This window comes from Rhineura floridana, chromosome 6 (assembly GCF_030035675.1).
Source record: "Rhineura floridana isolate rRhiFlo1 chromosome 6, rRhiFlo1.hap2, whole genome shotgun sequence".
In the NCBI taxonomy this organism is placed as follows: Eukaryota; Metazoa; Chordata; class Lepidosauria; order Squamata; family Rhineuridae; genus Rhineura; species Rhineura floridana.
Genome location: NC_084485.1, coordinates 22,585,333 through 22,603,790, shown reverse-complemented (window position 1 = coordinate 22,603,790; position 18,458 = coordinate 22,585,333). Strand labels below are relative to the sequence as shown.

General features: G+C 44.0%; 1 protein-coding gene across 1 annotated transcript in view; it reads right to left on the bottom strand.

Moving 5' to 3' along the window:
- Positions 1-18,458, bottom strand: part of BMP7 (bone morphogenetic protein 7) — a 109,874-nt gene that overhangs the window by 56,753 nt on the left and 34,663 nt on the right. The window lies entirely within an intron of this gene.

Genomic DNA, 18,458 nt, shown 5'->3' with positions numbered 1-18,458 from the left:
TTTTGTGCGTATGCCTGCATTACAAGGGTAGGTGGGTGGGTGTGTCTGATGGAAGTGCCTGGGTAAGTGTGTAGTTTTTGGCATATAGAATAATTTTTGTTGGTTTTGTGCATGTCATCGCTGGTGCTGTGTTTGAGGGCATTTGCTACATCCCTCTGGAGCCATATTTAGCCATGTCTGTGAGGTTCAGTTTTAGGGGGAGGAGTGTCCAAAGTTAGCTTGCTGTGTTTGTGGTTATGTGGTGCCATTTAATGGTTTTTCCCCTCTCAGTGTTGTCATGTGGGCTGTGGGAATTTTCTTAAATTAGTTGTTGCTGGATTGTGCTGCTTTCCTTCAGAGGCAGCAATGTAAGTGCAGATTGTGGCAAATGAACCATCTCCAATAACTGGTCCCAGACAGCAGTAACCTCCTTCAACCTTGGGCCCTCCTTCAACCTTGGGCCTTCAGGTGGTGTTGGACTACAACTCCCCAGCCAGCTTAGCCAATGATCAGGGATGATGGGAGTTGTAATCCAACAACAACTGAAAAATCAAGGTTGAAGAACACCGGAAGGCACCATTGCCTAAAAGAACAACACGAGTCACGTGAGAAGAAGAAATTTGACTTGAGATTGCCAGATCTAATAAGTGATAGGCCTCCTGTGCCTACTGGTGTAAAACAGAGACTCACAAGAAATATAGCTTTTCACAACCTGCGTATGTACCTCTTCAGTGCTCCCTTTTACGCAACCTGTATGCAACTTGCTCTGGCCTCCCTGATTTAAGGCTCCATCTGCACTATACATTTAAAGCATGGCTTCCCACCCCCCAAGGCATCCTGGGAGCTGTAGTGCTACAGTTCCCAGAGTTTACGGGGAAGAGGGATTTATTACTAAACCACTCTGGGAATTGTAGCTCTGTCAGGGGCATGCATGTGAATAGCGTGAGACAGGCTCAAAGGCAATTCAAACGTCACCTATGAAAACTCTCTTCCTGTAATTTTTTTAATGCTTGGACCAAGTCTGAAGGTGTGTTCCTGTATTTTTCTTCAAATGTTTCCTTTCATGCTGAATACGACCAGAGGGGGGGCAAGGAGGAAACTTTTGTTGTAAGGTGATTGCTTTCAAAATCATGTAAGCTGAAATTTATCTTTCTAGTATTTTTCCCCTGTCAAGTCTGCCTCCTGTTCTTTATTAGCGTGTGCATATTAAAAAGTTAAAGTTACAAATGCAACAGACTCATATGCCTTTGCAAAAAAGAAAAAGGAGGAAAAAAGTATTGAAGGGCAAACTGGATTGCAGACTGGTACAGCTGGTTTAAGGTATTTCAGAAGTAAATGAAATCAAATGAGAATTTATAATCCTTCCTGAGGTCTGGATTCCATCAAACTAAACTCATTAGGCATTAAGGTGCAGGTGCAGCTAAATAAAGGATTGTTCTGTTTCCCTTAATACCATAAGATCCACATCTTCAGTTCAGAATAAAAGTCCTTCAAAAGCACAAGCATATAGAATGCATACATCCATCAACTGGCAACACTTAAAGAGAAGAGATTAGGTGATGGAATCTTCTAATGGCTTGTTGCTATCACTGGAATGTTGACTAGATTATTGTCTTGGGAAAACAAGGCTCTTTTTCCTGAAAAAGTTTCTTAATATAATGTTCATGTCTTTTCCCTGTCAAGCTCTGAACCTTTTAAACACCTGTTCTGTTGTTATTTTTTAAAGAAGTCCAGCTTCCTATATTGTTTTGCTGTCAACTTCAAACTTCAAGTGGTGTGAAAGACACATGATTGATCTCCCAATCATTTATTTAGAGCATTTTTAAACTTGCCCTTCAGCTAAAAGGGCCCCCAGAGCAGTTTACACACAATCAATTAAAACAAAACACTCCTTGCCTGCTGGCTTACAATCTAAAAGACATGGCACAAAAGGAAAAAGGGATGAGGAGGGGAGAAGGTGCCAACAGAGGGCATGAATCTATCAGAGTACAAGGAAAGTGGGTACTTAGCCCTCTCCCCCTAGGGCTGTTTTTCTAATCAAAACAATTTTTCACCTAGCTGCCTTCTCACTCACGAGAGGGAAAAATGTGAAACCTGTATCTTTCCCTTTGCAAGCAGCAGGGTGATTGTGACTGTGGAAAGGGCACAGTGCACAGTATGCACACTTGCTCTTCCATCAAATTCAGAGCACCCCATTAACTGTATCTGAGTACAACACACACACACATACCCCAAAGACAGGAGACTAATTGTAGGTCTCTTACATAATGTGCAATTTGACTCATCAGAATCGAAATTCACTTGGGAGGCATGCAATGAGAATCCATGCTCAGGTTACTAAAGTTGCAAAACTGGGGAAAAGACAAAGCACAGAGGTCTGGGACAGATGTGGTGCTAAACAGTGGCTTCCTGAAAACCATGGTTTGCAAAAATGTTGGGCTCCTTCCCCTCCAGAGCAAATTTCCCCTTCCCTGACTTCTGCATTTTTAATTATCAGTTACACTGGCCTTCCCCACATTTGGTGCCCATCAGATGTTTGGAATTATAAGTCCCTTCAGCTTCACCCAGTCTGACAAAGGGTCAGGTATGATGGGAGTTGTCCGACAACATCTGGTGGGCTGCAGGTTGTGGATGGCTGGGTAACACCAATTTCTGTTCTTGAATTAGATCCGAGTGTGCTTTTATTTTGAGAATCTTTTGTAGCCTGCTTTGACAGCTGCTTGAGGCTATTAAGTGGGATATAAGTATTCTAAATAAAATTTAAAAGTATGGGTTAGTTTTATTTGTGCTCGTGCTAACCATGATTAATGCTAGCAAGGATCCCTATTGTCCATTTGTCTGGGGTCAGGGAGAATATAAGAACACCCTGCTGGATCAAGCCAATGGTCCACCTAGTCCAGCATCCTGTTCTCATAGTAGCCAACCAGATGCCTGTGGGAAGCCCACTAGTAGGACCTGAGGACAAGAGCACCAAGAGGACCTTCTCGGTGTACCATAGTGGCTAAGAGACTGAGTTGCAAATCAGGAAGTCATTCAAATCTTGCCTCTGGCATGATCTCACTAGCAGTGCAATCCAAACCCAAGATCTGCTAGGATGAGTGAGTTTGGAACTGGAGGATCCTGGGCTGGCCCGGCTGAGCCAGAGCTATGCCTGCGCAACTTCCTCATTTTGGCTCAGCCAGCGATACGGCAGCAAACGTTCCACCAGCCAAGGCTAAGCCGGCAGAACTTACACCAGTCTTAAGTCCCCCAAAAAGGTAAATTCCAGGATGGGGCAAGGAGAGACTTATACCTATTCCAAACGTCTTTCAGTTCAGACATGCGATGTGGCAACCTGGCAGAACTTAAGCCATCAAAAAGGGTGGTGTAAGTCAAACTCTGCTTTAAAGGCTTGTTTTCCCTCTGCCAGGCCTGGACCGACTCCTGAATGGAGTTTGAAATAGGGCTAAGTTAAGCCAGGTTTACTTAAGCCGGCACAAGTTTTGCTGGCTTCCTATACGTAGGATTGCTCTACTAGAGGCTTTAGGCAAACTACCCTCACTCAGCCTCAGACTCCTCCCTCTCCCAGCCCTTCATCTGCGCTATGGGGAATAATAATACTGACTTGCCTTACAGGGCTCTTGCAAGAGTTACAGCTAATGCACGCAAAGTGCTCTGAACACTGGAAAGGGCTATACAAATATGAAGTATTGCTATAAAACCACATGATATTCAGAATGACATGGAGGAATAGGTATTTTTAAGAACCCCAGCCTCCAAGAACCATACATGTATTTTTCACAGTCTAAATCACAGCAACTCTCTGGGCAGGTAAGGATATTGGCCAGCCTCATATTCAAAACCAAGCCTAAGCTGGTGGAAGAATATTTTGAAGGGTTGGGCAACCCCTGTCGGTACCAACCTGGATTCTGGATCCTCCTGGTCTTAATTCAGCATAACACACTTTTTAAAAAGCACAATCTATCAACCTATCCAGCCCTCTTTCATGCAATCTATGCAGTGACTACAGACCTTATTACCAAGATATTTACTTAACAAAGCATCTTTATTAAGTACAAAGCATGCAAGACCATCATAAAGAAACAAAGGATTACCTATAGCTGGTTAGCTTCCCTGTTTAACTTGGATGCAGTTTGCCAAACAGGACATAGCAAGCTTAGAGGTTCCAAAACCCTTTGGTGAAGTGTGTTTAAAGGTTCAAAATGGAATCAGTAGGCTAGTTCAGAAGTTGCCCACGTAGCGTCCTCCAGATGTTGCTGGACCACAGCTTCCATCGTCACTGAGATGATGAGAATTGGAGTCCCAACAACATCTGAAGGCCACCATATTGGCTACTCCTGGGCTAGTTTATTGCCTCGCTTGCCTGGTATAGAAACTTCTATGCAGGCATCACATCATAGGGTCGCCATAAGTTGGAATCGACTTGAAGGCAGAACATTTACATTTTATTATTAACCAGCATTTTTAGCCACAAAAGAAGAGATGGCAAAATCTGTTGGAGCCCCCACCCCCACCTTCATATGCAAAGGACTTTATCCTTTACAGAGAGCTCTATTTTGAGCTAGTAATGCAACTCTTTCAAAACCTTTCTTCCATGTCCTAAAGCCAGGCTATAAGACCTTTAAAATCATGAGAGTGGCACTGCTAAATAGAAATCCCTGCAACAGGCAAAATCCTTTGTATTGGAAAACAGGTGAGCTATACATCTCTTTTTCATTGTTAAGACTCTCCCTGGCCAAGGGCATTTTTTAATCTATGTTTTCTAGCACAATCAAATGATCAAATCAAGTAAACTGTTAAAATATAGGGAAATGTGAAATTAACATACTATATCTGCTATAATAGCTCACTATCTAGAGAGGTAATTGACACATTTGCAAGATAAAGGCCACCTTGAAGTACAAATTGTTTCAGATTGCCTGGATGCAGCCAAAATACCTGCCCTGTGACTTTATGTTTTCTCCCACCAGTTTTCCCTCTGATCCTGTCATCTGTTCACCTCTCCACTTGCACTGTACCACACCTAGAGACCTGCTTGTTACAGCAGGCAAAGTGGTACAGTACAGGGCAAGGAAGGAGAACGACTGGACCAGGAAAGGAACAGTCAGGAGTGGGTACACCCACTATATCTCTTGATAAATCAGGAAATGTAAATACACAGATAACTCTGAGCTGCAACTGATAATCAGGAAGATCCCTGGGTTGTGACCTGGAAACCCTAGAATTTAGAGATACTAGAAACAGAGCCTAAATTCTTAGAGAAGTTCTTCTCAGGCTTGGAATGTAAAAGAAGGTTCTGTACATAGACACTAAGGCCACGTTCACATTTTACATTTAAAGCACTATTATACTACTTTAACAGCCATGACTTCCCTCAAAGAATAAAGAATCCTGAGAACTGTAAAGGGTGCTGAGACCCCGATTCCCCTCACAGAGTTGCAATTCCAAGAGTTCCCGGTGAAGAGGGATTGATTGTTAAACCACTCTGGGAATTGTAGCTCTGTAAGAGGAATAGGAGAGATCCAGTGTGGTGTAGTGGTTAAGGTGCTGGACTATGACCTGGGAGACCAGGGCTCAAATCCCCACACAGCCATGAAGCTCACTGGGTGACCTTGGGCCAGTCAGTGCCTCTCAGCCTCAGAGGAAGGCAATGGTAAACCACCTCTGAATACCGCTTACCATGGAAACCCTATTCGTAGGGTCGCCATAAGTCGGAAACGACTTTAAGGCAGTCCATTTCCTTTCCAAGAGGAATAGGAGTCTCCTAACAGTCCTCAACACCCTTAAACTACAGTTCCCACAATTTTTTTTGGGGGGGGGAGAGCCATGACTGTTAAAGTGGTATAAATAGGGCTTTAAACGTATGGTGCAGATGTGGCCTTAGTAACGTACTAAATGTGCATACGTAGAATCTTGTTTTACATCCCAACCTGTAGGTGAACTTTGCTGGAAACTGAGCCTCTATTCAGAATACATCCATGCAATTTACATTCCAAATCACATTATTGTTGTTGTTGTCGTCGTCGTTGCTGCCACTACCTGCCCTTCACCCAAAGGTCCCAGGGCGGGTTACAACAATTTGAAACACATACTTAAAAACAGTTAAAAACAACCTAAACAACATCACAGAAAATAGGGTGGGTCCTAAAAATATATCTCTCAGGTGTCGAAGGCCAGGGTAAAGAGGTGCGCCTTCAGCATTCACCGAAAGGTGGACAATGAAGTTGCCAGATGCACCTTGGAGGGGAGGGAATGCCACAGCTTAGAGGCTTCAACAGATAATGCCTTCTCCTGGGCCACCCCCCCCCCGAGTTTCCGAGGGTGGCGGAACTACCCAAAGGGCCCCCTCTGCTGATCTCAACACTCAAGAGGGTCTGTAGGGAAGGAGGCGATCTTTCATACATTTGGGACCTAAATCATTTAGGGCTTTAAACACTAACGTGTGCACCTTGACCTGGGCCCAGAAACGAACTGGCAACCAATGCAGCTGTTTTAAAACAGGGGTTACATGAGTTCTAAAGAGAACCCCAGCCAGTAATCTGGCTGCTGCATTTTGGACCAGTTGAAGGTTCCGAGTCATCTTCAAGGGCAGCCCCACGTAGAGCACATTGCAATAATCCAGTTTCGAAGTGAACTTTGAACTATGAACTTTTTATGAGCTTGCTGGAAGAGAAGGGGCATCATATCTCTGCTGGTGGAGGCACAATATTCCCTTCTTCTGACTCGTATGACCCACAGGTCAAAGTACTGCCTACTCAAACGCCAAGGTGAAAATAGAAGCAAAGAAAAAAAGGGGGAAGGAAGGAGGCTGATTGTTCAGGGGCTCTCTTTCTTGCTTTTCACCATCATCAACCTCCGACCTACAAATGTTGCTATTGTATATATGACTGGGTAAAAGCCTGCCCCTGGAACGAAGAGAAAGGAAACTCTTTTAACAGTTAGGCACAAAGAGAAGTGAGACATTTTAATGAGCACCTGTATAATTGTATAAAACTATCTGTTTGAGGGTTGTTCTCTCATTAAAGTATTCCAAGTAAAGGCATGCCAATTTGGGGGGGCAGGGGAGGAGTGGACAGTGCTTAAAAAGTTTTAAAGAGTTTCCTGTAACAATAAAACTGAGAGCATTTCCCATTCTAAAAAAACTAGCTTAGCTTCCCAAGTCAAGTACTACAGGCTGTACACTAAAGAGGAGGAGGGGAAAAAACCTCCATTCCCACCCCTCGGGCACTTTAGTTGTTAAGAGTGTTCCAGACACGTTGACTCAACCCTGCCAGGTTGGACACAATGAAGGGTGGTAGTGGTTGCTCTAACCGCAGACTCAGCAGGATCTTTGTCTATAGAGTTGCAAAATTACTTCTTCCATTTTTTTTAAGGGCTCTGAAGTATCTTGTTTTGTTCTTTTTCGTATTCTTATCAGCAGGGCAGAATCAGAAGAACTCCCATCGCTGAAAAGTTGTGTTATTTTTAATATTAATTGTTGCAAATTGCATTGGTTTCCTTTGCAAGGAAAGTGACTTACAAATATAAATGGTAATAATGATACTTTGCTGAACCCACAAAACTCTCTCCCCCTGCACATACAAACACAGACACAACACTGCAGAAGACTGAATGCACCCAGACAACAAACTCACTTGGAAGCTACTGCAAAAGGTAAAAGATTTTAAAGAGCAACAGAAACTTAAAATTATCTGGGCAGATTTCTCTTTCTACGCCCCCCTCCCCCAAACCCCCCCCCCAAAATAGTTTGGAAATATTTGAAGGCAATTTACTAGAAGCCTTGAGTGACAAAGCTCATTACTTAAAGTGCTTTTCTTTTGCCAGACGCTTTCTGCATTCTTTCGTTGTTTTGCTCTCAAGAGACTTTTAAATCCACTGAACCAAAACAGTGCCCTGCTTGCTGGCTGAGAAAGGCATTGGCACAGATAGCAGGCGTTACACCTGTTCCAATAAAACAGGAGATTCAAAACCATTTGGTGTCTTTGGCTGCATGAAACCAAAGGCGGCAGTTCTCCTTCAGAGAAGAACAGTGTTTGTGTCATGCTACGTTTCAAGCAAAGAGAGATGCGTTGAATAAAAAATGCTTGCTTTGAATCTTTCAAACAGAGACACACACACAATGAAAACTAACCACGACCCCATACAATTTCTTCTATTCACTTTAAAGGCCATTTCTTTAGTTGATTTATTTGATTTATATCCCGTCCTTCCCAGTAGAAACACAGGGCGGCAAAGAAAAGCACTAAAAATACTCTAAAACATCATAAAAACAGACTTTAAAATATATTACAACAAAACAACCTTAAAAACATATTTAAACAAAACATCTTTAAAACCTTTTTTTTAAAAAAAGTTTTAAAAACATCTTAAAAAGCAATTCCAACACAGACGCAAACGGGGATAAGGTCTCTACTTAAAAGGCTTCTTGAACGAGGAAGGTCTTCAATAGGCACCGAAAACACAACAGAGATGACGCCTGTCTAATACTTAAGGGGAGGGAATTTCAAAAGGTAGGTGTCACTACACTAAAGGTCCACTTCCTATGTTGTGTGGAACAAACCTTCTGATAAGATGGTATATGCAGGACGCACTCACCTGCAGAGCGTAGTGATCGACTAGGTATATGAGGGCTAAGGCAGTCTTTCAGGTATCCTGATCCCAAGCTGTATAGGGCTTTGTACACCAAAACCAGAACCTTGAACTTAGCCTGGAAGCTAATAGGTAGCCAGTGCAATTCTTTCAGCAGCGGGGTGACATGTTGGCGATACCCTGCTCCAGTGAGCAGTCTTGCCACTGCACTTTGCACCAGCTGCAGCTTCTGAACCAACCTCAAGGGCAACCCCACATAGAACACATTACAGTAATCCAGCCTGGAGGTTACCAGTGCATGGACAACAGTGGTTAGGCTGTCCTGGTCCAGAAACGGCCTCAGCTGTCTTACCAGCCAAAGCAGGTAAAAGGCACTCCTAGCCACTGAGGTCACTTGGGCCTCTAGTGACAAAGATGGATCCAGGAGCACGCCCAGACTATGAGCCTGCTCTTTGAGAGGGAGTACAACCCCATCCAAAGCAGGCAACTGACCAATTATCCGAACTTGGGAACCAACAACCCACAGCGCCTCTGTCTTGCTAGGATTCAGACTCTGTTTCTTTCATTCTTTCAGATTACATCATGACAAAACTTGGCCATTTGTACCTTACAGCATCTTTCAAGTGTTACTTAGTGCTGTCATTCTGAACACAGTTACTAGTGCAGAGGTAGCCAACATGGTGCCTTCCAGATGCTGATGGAGTGCAACACCCATCATCCCCAGCTAGCATGGCCAATGGTCAGGGATGATATATGGTCAGGGATATAGTCAAGCAATATCTGGAGGGCACCACATTGGCTATCCCAGGAGTTAGCTACCGTGGACACAGTGGGACTTGCTTCTGAGTAAACATGCATGTCTGCACTATGATGCTTTTATACCACTTTTAATAGTACTGACTTCTCCCAGAGTAGCTCAAGAAGCATAATTTGGTGTCGACGCTGAGAATTCTGTAAGAGTCAATGTGCACCTTATATTTTGAAAGGTTTCTTGTCTGTTTTCTGTTTGTTGATTAATGTCTGGCATAAGAATACACCTAAGAAAAATATTGAGATATGTTTTTTCTACATCGTATCTTGCAATTTTTCTAACCTTCAAAATAGTCATTGCAATAATCAATGAGTCCTCACTACAGATGCTACAAATAGGTGTGTTTGGGCATAACACTAAACCATGGCTTAGTGTTATGAGAATGAATTTAGCCTCTCCTTGGGCTCATGGGCTTTCCCTTCCTTTCTGATGTGGCTGTGAAGAGGGAGACTGGAAGCTTTTGCTTCCATTTGAAATGGAACTACTAACAATAGATCAGCGTGTTGTGTGAACTCTACACTATGGTTAATCTTAAGTATGGTTAATCACAAGACAGTTTCATAAACTATGGATTGTAGTTAGCTTGTTTCCACTAGTGGTTGTTCAGTTTTAACACAATTTGACCCAGCTTGGCCAACATGGCAAACCACGGTTAATCAAAAACTGAAGTGAAAGCTTCAAAACTCCTCCCAGAGGCTCTGTCAGAAGAGAAAGACAGAATCTGAGATGTTGGGGTGGGGGAAAGGATTTAGGCTTGTTCTTGTAATGCCCACTCCTTACATTAGTAAACCACTAGCATAAACCACTATTTATAGCTGGCTGTAACAACATCTACACAGACTCCCAGAGACCCCAGCTCCTCTTCTGGGGAGTGGTAATGACCATTGAACCACTCCATAAAGTGGGCATGCCCTCTCTGTGAGATAACATATTAAGAGTTACCACTTGTTTATTTTCTTACGTTTATCTTCTTACAATTATATCCCACTTTTCTTCCATCATGGAACACAAGGCAAGATACATGAGGGTTTTCCCAGGAAGTCTAACCAGAACCAGACCTGCTTAGCTTCAGCTCATGTGACTTCAGACTATCCCCTGGGACTTCTTGTGGTTATAAGAGCCATAATGATGGGGAAATGACAACAGGTAAAATTTACAACAAACGGTAAAGAAGATAGAAGGGGCCAGGGGAAAGAAAACATTTGACACTATTCCCTACATAATTACCATGGGCCTAAAATCAGATTTACATATTACTGTTAGGGGAGGGAGTCAGCACAATAATGGCTTATTCTGACATCTGAGAAAATGAACAGAGTAACGTGCTTGAAAATGGGGGGGGGGAGAGAGAGAGAGAATATATGCACACATCCCCTAGGGTGACTTGTTAGCATACAGCAGCACATAAAATTAAAGCTCTTGGAAATGTGTAAACTATGAATTAAAATAAGATCTTGAGGAAATGGCTTGATTTTTGTGGGTAGTTTTTTCATTTCAAGTCAGAAGTCCTAACACCCTTACTTTTCAGAAAGTGTCTTTGAAACCAATGGCATTTGTTTTCAAGTAATCGCGGTGAGGATCAGCCTGCAAGTTTCACTGCCTCTGGATGCAGTTTGGAATGTGTGGAAACAATAAATCTTTTACATTTGTACTTTGTTAGATGAACTAATCCAATCCTTTTCATTATTATTCATTAAAATTGGAAGCATACTGTACTAAATCTTTCAAAGCAAAGGGTTGTAACCAATATTGTAGACAACCCATCCTTACTTTGAGCTCCCAACACTGGGTAAAAATTCTGGCAAGCTCAGCCAAGGAATCTCTCCCAAGTATCCTTTAACATTGGCAGTCCTGAAATGCAAAGCCATTTACATAAAGCGATGGCTGGCAGTGCTTGCTCTTCCATGGGAACAAATTAACATTGGCATTCCAAACACAGGAAAGTAAGGAAATGAGAAACACAGTTCAGATTTGGCCGGCACTTTGAAATACTGTACCATGTGCTACTGATGTCAATTAATGAAAAGCAGAGATTTTGCTGAGGGGGTCTGGTTTTGAAACACATTAACACACATTCAGCATGTTTGCACAGGAACTAGATTATAAACATCTTAGTTTCAAAACAATAAGGCAATTATAATGGAACTTGTAGTCTTGGAGTTAAGTACACTCAGATCTGATCTGTTCGTTCAGAAAACTTGTGGGGTTGCAATATGTAGCTGCAAGAAATCCCATAACTGAATGTTCCCCATATTTAACACACACCAACACTGCCTCTAGAAAGCTAGAGCATTAAGGGAAGCATGCCTAACTTTCTGCCTGACATGCTAGAATTTCTACGTGCAGGGATGGTTTCATAGAGGGTGAAACCATAGCTCATGCTTTGTATGTCACAAATCTCTACCAGTTCAACCCACACATCTCCAGTTAAAAGGATTTCAGACAGCAGGGTTCTGCCTGACACTAGGGATAGCAGCTGCTAGTCAGGGTTGAGCAGACTTCAGGATTTTAGAATCAGCCTTGTTTTTTACCAGAACCTCAAAATCCATCAACCAGACCCAAGTGAAAAACATACAAACTTAGGAGCCTACCTCTGAGTGCATGCTTAATCCAGGAATTTGTTTTCAGTGCTAGAACTGAGCTTAAAGTCTTTGCACACAAAACCCCACTCTTGTGCCACACTACGACCACCACTACTGCCCCGCTTGCTTCGTTTCAGCAGCCTAATCTGGAGAAAGAGAAAGTATTTTCTCTTGTTGCTATTGTGAAATAATTGGGAGTCAGAAGGACAGCCAACCTACAGCAAATCACCCAGAGGTCTACCAGAAGATCTCGCTCTACTCTCTGCCCACACCAACACTAGACAATACTAGACTCTCCTGGGTTCCTTAAGCAATTGAAGAAGCATTCAGAAATGTCACAGTCGACTGTAGACGACGTTCTGAATGGGCAGATCAGCTTGTTGGGAGGTATTCCTGCGCCCAGGCAAGAAGAGACCGAAGAACAAAAGGAGAATGTGATGCTCCAACCTGCATTGGACTCAATAATTGGGTTCTGTAGCTATAACAAGAGCTTAGAAACAGTGGAGGCTACTTCATTAGGGCCAGGAGCATGGGGCACTGCCCCACTAGCCTCATTCTGCCCTCAGCTGGCCCCACCTGCCATGCCTTCTTACTTACAACCAGTCCAGGGAGTAGCACTGGCTCTCCTTTTTGTCTCAGTGCTTGTAGAACTGAAAGAACTGGGCATGTTTAGCCTGGAGAAGAGAAGACTGAGGGGAGATATGATAGCACTCTTCAAGTACATGAAAGGTTGTCATATGGAGGAGGGCCGGGATCTCTTCCCGATCATCCCAGAGTGCAGGACATGGAATAATGGGCTCCAGTTGCAGGAAGCCAGATTTCGACTGGACATCAGGAAAAACGTCCTGTTAGAGCCATACGACAATGGAATCAATTACCTAGGGAGGTGGTGGGCTCTCCGACACTGGAGGCATTCAAGAGGCAGCTGGACAGCCATCTGTCGGGAATGCTTTGATTTGGATTCCTGCATTGAGCAGGGGGTTGAACTCGATGGCCTTATAGGCCCCTTCCAACTCTACTATTCTATGAACTCAGCGGGAGGAAAATGAGGAGGAAACCTAGAATTAGTGCTCTGCCTGCCATTGGCTCTGCCCCCGTTTACTGCTTGGACTCCCTGCCTTCCGCCCTACCAGTCCCAGTGGGCACCAGCCACTACCCCTCAGGACTATCTACAACCAGACCTTGAAGCCCTTCCTCCTATCTCAAGGTATTCAGGGATTTCTTGTTTGTCCCTCCCCCCCGGCCCCCATGTAGGGAGATTGGAGCTTAAAGCTTCAGCAATGAAGCAGTTCAGACTGGAAGCTTATATAGAAGCTGAAGGTGCCGCCCCTTCCTGGCTCTCGGCCAGGCCAGATGCTTCTATGCTTGGCTATTCCCATCACCGCCACCACCCTGATAGCCTCACCTGCAGCTAGCTGGGGCACTTTGGCAGTGGCCCTTAAGCTCCTGCCTGGTTCACCATCTCTTCTGCTCCTCCAGCCCCAGGGGAGATGAGGAAGGGTCTGAGGACCGGCCAGGAGCCCCTGAAGTTCGTGTGGTAATTTAAAAACCATAGAAAGAGCCCTGCTGGATCAGACCAAAAACTGAAGGACCATAGCTCAGGGTTAAGAGCATCTGCTTTGCACGCAGAAGGTCCCAAGTGCAATCCGCAGCATCTCCAGGTAGGGGTTGGGAAGACCCTTATCTGAAACCCTGGAGAGCTGCTGCCAATCAGTGTGGGCAATACTGAACTAGATGGAGGACCAATAGTCTGAATCTGTACAAGGCGGCTTCTTATGTTCCTAAGCCATTATAAAAGAGGAATTGCACTAAGCTGCACTCCGAGTATTTGGCATCAGGATGCATTTCATGGCGCATTTACAGCTGGTGTAGCTCAGTGGGGAGGAGAACCTGGCTGGGAGTCCACAGCCTGTGAGTTCAAATCCCCGCTCGTGTCTCCGGGGTGTCAAGGGCCAGCTAAAGATCATCCTCACAGTGAATGGCTCAGGGGTTACGTGCCCTGCCACCTATGCAGCCATGGGCAAGCTGCATAGTCCCAAGGAGCCCAGTTGCCCCCCAGCTGGCAGTTGTGGACAAGGAAGGGGCTGGCTTGTGCAGCTGTGGCAAGCTGAGCAGGCCCTAGCCGGTTGGGGAGGACTAGCCCCAGAGGGAGGCAATGGTAAACCCCCTCTGAATACCGCTTACCATGAAATCCCTGTTCATAGGGTTGCCATACGTCGGGATCGACTTGAAGGCAGTCCATTTCCATTTATAGCTGATTTCCCTCGGGCAGCTGCTAAGACAATTACTCTGCTCTGCCCCAGGGGAAAGAACTTTGCCAGCTGGAAAGGCCTGACTCTTGTAGAATTAACAATGACAGTTCTTCGTGGATATCTGAGCCTCATTTTAACGAGCATTGTGAACTACTTAGGGCACATCTGCTTGGTGCAATAACACACACACACCCAACATATATACTAATTTAAAAATAAAAAGTCAAGAAGATATTACACAGAATATCAGATACATTGATATATTAATATACTTAAGAAATAACTCATCAGATCTATGTAAGCAGAGAATATGGTCGTGCATCATCACCAAATTTCTAGTGACCAAAAACTAATGACTGACAACCATTCCTAAATGAATTCATTTTCTTGTGTACAATTTTCACAGGCCCAAATATAGTGTGTTAATTCCTGTGATACAAGTATGGCCCAAATCCTGTGAAATCAGACAATAGAGGTAAATTGAAAGTGAATTCCTTTGATATTTGAAGCACACACTTTTTAAAAAAGGAATGTGACAAATATATGATTGCAAGCGCATGTATCATACCACTTCATTAATCAGGGAGCACTATCACAACCACCAGCACTACCTATTAAATAGATACTATAGCTTGAATCAGGAATATGCTCCTGCCGACAGGACAGGTGACTTTTGCAGATTTCCCTGTTCAGATCCTTCCACTCTCAGAAAATCTGCTCCGGAAGACTGGGGTCCACTGGAACAGTGTGAGACATAGCACTGAGGGCTGCCTCCACGCACTTCCACTTGTGTAAAAAAGCCTTACAGAAGGAGAGCCCTTCCATTTGTGGAGCAAGAAGCCTGGTTCAATCCAACAGTGAGGGAGCATTCAGTCACATGATCCGCCACTAGTTGCTTTAATAAGTAACTACATTTCTAGTCCCAGTCAGCATGGCCCATAGTCAGATGGTTTTAGTCCAACAACCTTTGGAGGGCACCATGTTGGTTCTAGGGTACATTTTCAATTCATTGGATGGGGGCCTGCATGAACTAAGATTTGTCCCTTCAAAAATGCACTAGAAGTCTCTACAACGCATGTTTCCTCTGCATGGAAGCTGATAAAGGGTTTTCTGAAGACAGAAAATATGAAAAACAGTGCTATAAGCCACAGCTCAAAGAAGAAAAATTCACAGACATATAAATACACCCCGCCCCTGTCATTTGAAGAGCCCTGGTGGATCCGATCAGAGATCCATCAAGTCCAACATTCTGCAGGACATGAAGGTGGCAGACCTTATCTACTGTTGCTCCCCAGCAAATAATACTCAATGACATACTGCTGCTCAACATAGAGGTTCCATTTGCCATCAAGATTAATAGCCACTGATAGACTTATCCCCCATGAATTTGTCTGTTCCCTTTTTAAGCCCATCTAAAGTAGTGGCCACCACTACACATTGTGACAGTAGGATTCTGTAGATTATGTGTCTCATTCTTAAACATTCATAGAATAGAATAGTAGAGTTGGAAGGGGCCTATAAGGCCATCAAGTCGTATGGCTTCATTGCTGAAGCTTTAAGCTCCAACCTCCCTACATGGAGGCCGGGGGGGGGACAAACAAGAAATCTCTGAATACCTTGAGATAGGAGGAAGGGCTTCAAGGTCTGGTTGTAGATAGTCCTGAGGGGTAGTGGCTGGTGCCCACTGGGACTGGTAGGACGGAAGGCAGGGAGTTCAAGCAGTAAGTGGGGGCAGAGCCAATGACAGACAGAGCACTAATTCTAGGTTTCCTCATTTTCCTCCCGCTGAGTTCACAGAATCATAGAATAGTAGTGTTGGAAGGGGCCTAGAAGGCCATCAAGTCCAGCCCCCTGCTCAATGCAGGAATCCAAATCAAAGCATTCCCAACAGATGGCTGTCCAGCTGCCTCTTGAATGCCTCCAGTGTCGGAGAGCCCACTATCTAGGTAATTGGTTCCATTGTCGTATGGCTGTAACAGTTAGAACTGGGGGAGGCAACATGACCAGATATATTTTGGCGGAATACCATGTGTCAAATTTTGATAGGCCTGAAAAGATGGAAATCTAACTGCAGTTCAGGAATGCGGACTCAAGAGTACCAGCAAGTAGAAGCTGGTCATTCTCTTTTCCCTGCCAATAAGGTCAAATGGAGCAGATGAAATCTGAGGCCAACGTAATAGCAAGCTACCATATGCCAGCACGCCCAGTGTGAGGATCTTGGCTGCACTCTACTTCAGTTGTTTTGGGTGTAAATATGATATGAGTTCACTTGGAATAATGTGGGATTTATGCTTGTGCAACTAAAGTCAAGGTCACTTTTTGTTCTTCTGCTAATGAACAACTGTGGTTATCTTTTTAGACAAGTTTTAGACAAGTTTTTGCCTAACCATTAAAACAGGGATGGAGAACCTGTGGCCCTCCAGATGTTGCTGGAACACAATTCCCATTATCCCTGACCATCGCCACTGGGGCTGATGGGAATTGGAAGCTAAGAACATCCAGAGTGTTCACACTTTCTCCACCCTTGCATTAAAGAATCTGCTCCTGCATTCTGATCTTGGGTTAGGAACATAGGAAGCTGCCTTATATTGAATCAGACCGTCAGTCCGTCTAGCTCAGTATTGTTTATACCAGCCTTTCCCAACTAGTGGGCCACCAGATGTTGTTGGACCACAACTCCCATCAGCCTCAGCCAGCATTGCCAATGGTCAGGAAATATGGGAATTGTGGTCCAACAACATCTGGTGGCCCACTAGTTGGGAAAGGCTGGTTTATACTGACTGGCAGCAGCTCTCCAAGATTCCAGGCAGGAATCTCTTCCGGTCCTACATGGACATTGCTGGGAATGAACCTGGGACCTTTTGCATGTAAAGCATGCTCTACCAACTGAGCTATGGCTACCTACTATTAGCCATGCTCACAGAAGATCCACTAAAATTACCGGATGTGACTAACTTAGGTCCATTTGTGCCAATGGGTCTATTCAGAGTGCAACTTAGTTGGATGTAACCTCTGGTATACATGAGAAGTCCTACAGAATGACTCTTTTGTCTTCCGAAATAATCCTTTATTGAAAGAATAAAATGGATACAATTAAGTCAATCCCAGATGAACATAACTGAAAGAAGTCAAGTGTGTGACAGACACGGTTTAGAAGAAACTAAGTAAGAAAGAATGGAGACAGAGGGAGACATACCATTATTGCCAAACGTAGAGTATTACTGGCTAAAATATTCCACCTGGCCACCGTTAAGCAATCCCCCTTATTCATTCACTCAGCTGATTTCAATCAATCATCTCAGCTATTCTTGGGCATCTGTTGCATTAGATGCACTGAGCTGTGCAAAAACTAAACATGTTATCATTTTAACCACAAATTAACAGTTTCTGTATAAATATTTGCATTTCCTCACTGCGGTTCAAGGAGAGAAGCCATAACAGCTCTAACAGCATACTTTATTTTGACTAATTAAAAACAAAGGCTCTTGCAATTTAATATATTGATTCTAGCAGCCCCTTTTTGTAATAAGTGTACACAGCTGTGCCACTCACCCACCGCCCCTTTTAAACATAATCCTCACATTCCTCCCGACAGGATCCACACCACTCGGTATTAGCCTTAACCCTGGTGACATTGCCAGAATATATTAAACTAAAGCAAAACAGCGTCACGTTAAAAAGAAATCTGTCAACGGCCTCTGACTAGGCTTTAATAGTTAGACTTTAAAAAGAAAAAAAATCTTTCCAGCCACATTCACTCCCTGCCTTCCCCATTGCCCCCCCCAAGCCAAATATGCCCCAAACTGGATATAACTTTTAGTAAGAAGGGGGGGAAAGAAAGACTGCTTAATAACAGCTGAACAAGCAACAACTGAGGAAGCACAAAGCAGCCAGATTAGCCCTCTGTGGGTCTTGGAAGAAAACTGTTCCCCAAACTGGTGCAAAGCAGTCACTTCCCCACTGCAACTGCTAAGAGCTCCCTATTGCCTTGGCACCTCTTCCTACTGCCCACATTCCCCAAGGACATCCTGTGCATTTTGCAAGGCTTACTTTGGGGCTTCTTAAACCATGAGCCTTGGCAAAGGTCTCTGTAGCAGCTCCTGCTCCCACTCCTCTGGCTTCTGATGATCTAGCAAAGCCACACAGAATCACGTTTTTTGGGATGCGCTTAGGAACTACTCTAGATTGCCAAACTGCTTTGCAAAATCAAGTCTGCTATGCATTGGGATGGTAAAGAATGGGCTA